The sequence below is a fragment of the Amblyomma americanum genome, chromosome 1 (genome assembly GCF_052857255.1).
Source record: "Amblyomma americanum isolate KBUSLIRL-KWMA chromosome 1, ASM5285725v1, whole genome shotgun sequence".
Lineage (NCBI taxonomy): Eukaryota > Metazoa > Arthropoda > Arachnida > Ixodida > Ixodidae > Amblyomma > Amblyomma americanum.
This window is the reverse complement of record NC_135497.1, coordinates 333,027,430-333,030,570: the sequence shown is the minus strand read 5'-3', so window position 1 is coordinate 333,030,570 and position 3,141 is coordinate 333,027,430.

The window sequence follows — 3,141 nt, the reverse complement described above, 5'->3', positions numbered from 1 at the left end:
ACAGCTGCCGCACACTAGGTGGACACCTCACCGGTGCCACGAAAGCAGGGATGAATAAGTAGTGAACGCAGGCAGAACGTAAGCTTATCCGGATGTCAGGCTACTGTGATAAAATAAAATTGGATTAAAAGAACTTCGGAAGAGACGCAATAAATTGAATACTATGGGATGTGCGCCCACATCTCACTCATATTGCCCTGTTCTCAAAGCAAAAGCTTAAGATCAACCAGTCCTTGTACGACCGTTCATTAGTACTGCATAAAGCTATGGGTCAGAGTGCTTTGAACAATATTACCTGTTTAAGGTCTTTTTCTTCGGTCAACCAGTCCTTGTACGACCGTTCATTTATAATAAACTGCACATCTCCAACCAAAATTTTAACTTTAACCCAACGTTTAGAAGCCGACTCGGCTCCTTCATCAGGGGTGACTGAGGGCAGTCATCATCATCATCAGCTTTACTACACCCACTGCAGGGCAAAGGCCTCTCCCATGTCTCTCCAATTAACCCTATCCTTTGCCAGCTGCATCCACCCTTTGCCTGCAAACTTCTTAATCTCATCCGCCCACCTAACCTTCTGCCGCCCCTGCTACGCTTACTTTTTCTTGGAATCCACTCCGTTACCCTTAAGGACCGCGGTTATCTTGCCTTCGCATTACATGCCCTGCCCAAGCCCATTTCTTTCTCTTGATTTCGACTAGGATGTCATCAACTCGTGTTTGTTCCCTCACCCACTCTGCCCGCTTCCGATCTCTTAACGTTACACCTATCATTTTTCTTTCCATGGCTCGCTGCGTTGTCCTTAACTTAAGCTGAACTTTTTTCGTTAGCCTCCACGTTTCTGCCCCGTAGGTGAGTACCGGTAAGATTATGCTGTTGTACATTTTCCTCTTGAGGGAAATTGGTAAACTGCCACTCATGATCTGCGAGAATTTGTCATATGCGCTTCACCCCATTCTTATCCTTCTAGTTATCTCCCTCTCATGATCCGGATCAGCTGACACTACCTGCCCTAAGTAGACGTATTCCGTCCCAATTTTTATGCTCTCGCTGCCAATTGCGAAGTGTTGTTCCCTTGCTAGGCTGTTGAACATTACCTTGGTTTTCTGCATGTTAATTTTTAGACCCGTCGATCTGCTCTGCCTGTCTAACTCATTGATCATGCTGCAGTTCACCTCCTGAGTGACTCAGCAAGGCAATGTCATCAGCAAATCGCAGATTATTTAGGTATTCTCCATTTATTCTTATTCCCAACTGTTCCCAATTCAGGCCTCGAAATACCTCCTGTAAACATGCAGTGAACAGCATTGGAGAGATCGTGTCTCCTTGCCTGACGCCCTTCCTTATAGGAATTTTATTGCTGACTTTATGGAGGACTATAGTAGCTGTGCAGTTGCTATATATATCTTCCAGTATTTTGACATAAGGCTCTTCTACCCCCTGATTACGCAATGCCTGTATGACTGCTGAGGTTTCCACTGAGTCGAATGCTTTCTCGTAATCAATGAAAGCTATATATAGAGGTTGGTTATATTCTGCGCATTTCTCTATCACCTGATTGATAGTGTGAATATGATCTATTGTGGAATATCCTTTACGAAAGCCTGCCTGATCATTTGGTTGATTAAAGTCTAACGTTGCCCTGACTGTATTAGCGATTACCTTAGTAAACACTTTGTAGGCAACGGATAGTAAGCTGATCGGCCTGTAATTTTTCAAGTCCTTGGCGTCTCCCTTCTTATGAATTAAGATAATGTTTGCATTCTTCCAAGCTTCTGGTACAGTCGAGGTCATAAGGCATTGCGTATACAGGGTGGCTAGTTTTTCTAGCACGATGCCCCTCCATCATTCAACAGATCTGCTGTTACCTGATCCTCCCCAGCTGTTTTTCCCCTTTTCATTGCTTCTAAGGCTTTCTTTACTTCATCTTTCGTTACTGGCGGGATGACGCATTGCTGTGCACTGCTGTCTTTCTCATTAACGCTCTGATTACATTGGCTACTGTACAGGTCTGTGTAGAACTCTTCGGCTACGTTAACTATCTTATCCATATTGCTAATGACATTGCCCTGCTTGTCTCTTAATGCATACATCTGGTTTTTACCTATGCCTAGTTTCCTCTTCACTGTTTTTAGGCTGCCTCCGTTCTTGATAGCATGCTCGATTCTCTCCATATTAAACTTCCTTATGTCGGCTACCTTGCGCTTATTTATTAACTTTGATAGCTCCGTTAGTTCTATTCTATCGGTAGGGTTAGATGCCCTCATGTTTTGGCGCTTCTTAATCAGATCTTTCGTCACCTGAGATAGCTTCCCGGTATCATTTCGAACTGTCCTACGGCCTACTTCTACTGCGCACTCCGTAATTATTGATGTCAGATTATCGTGCATTGAATGAACATCAAGATCATCTTCCTCAGTTAAAGCCGAATATCTGTTTTGCAGCGCTATCCTAAACTCCTGTGCTTTCCCTCTTACGGCTAACTCGTTAATGGCCGTGAGAGGGAAAGCACAGGAGTTTAGGATAGCGCTGCAAAACAGATATTCGACTGAGGGCAGTAGCTAGCGTCTTTTAAGTATGGAGGGGAGGGGTGTTTAGGCTGTTAGTCACGCTGGCGCACTGCAGGGAGGTGCTGAATGGCGACTTTTTTTCGTTGCGTTGAAGAGCGAAGTCCCTGGGCATATACTGAGGGCAGGTTTCCTTTTGTGCAGTTGATATTGTTCGGGGTGGTTTGGATATGCCAGGTTTCCAGAAGGAGCCTCTTGTGGTAATTTGTTTCGGTTCCGAGGATGCGGGTTTCTTCGAAGTTGATTCTATGGTCGGAGTCCTCGGAATGTTCGGCTACTGGATTGCGCTCTCTTGCGAATTTGCGGACGTCGTTCTTATTTATTATTTATTTATTGAATACTGCGGACATACTGTATGCCCAAGCAGGAGAGGGAAACAAATTCAGGAGAAAAGCAAAGCAAGTACCGAACAATATTGATGCCACAAAATACACAATGCAAAAACACACATAAAAATGCAGTTACAGTGCAGCTACGAATGCAGCAGTGAAGATATCAAGAATGATTAGAAAGCCATGGAGAGTTCTGCGGTAGGGCATTCCATTCAGAAACTGTTCTTGGAAAAAAAGAAAAC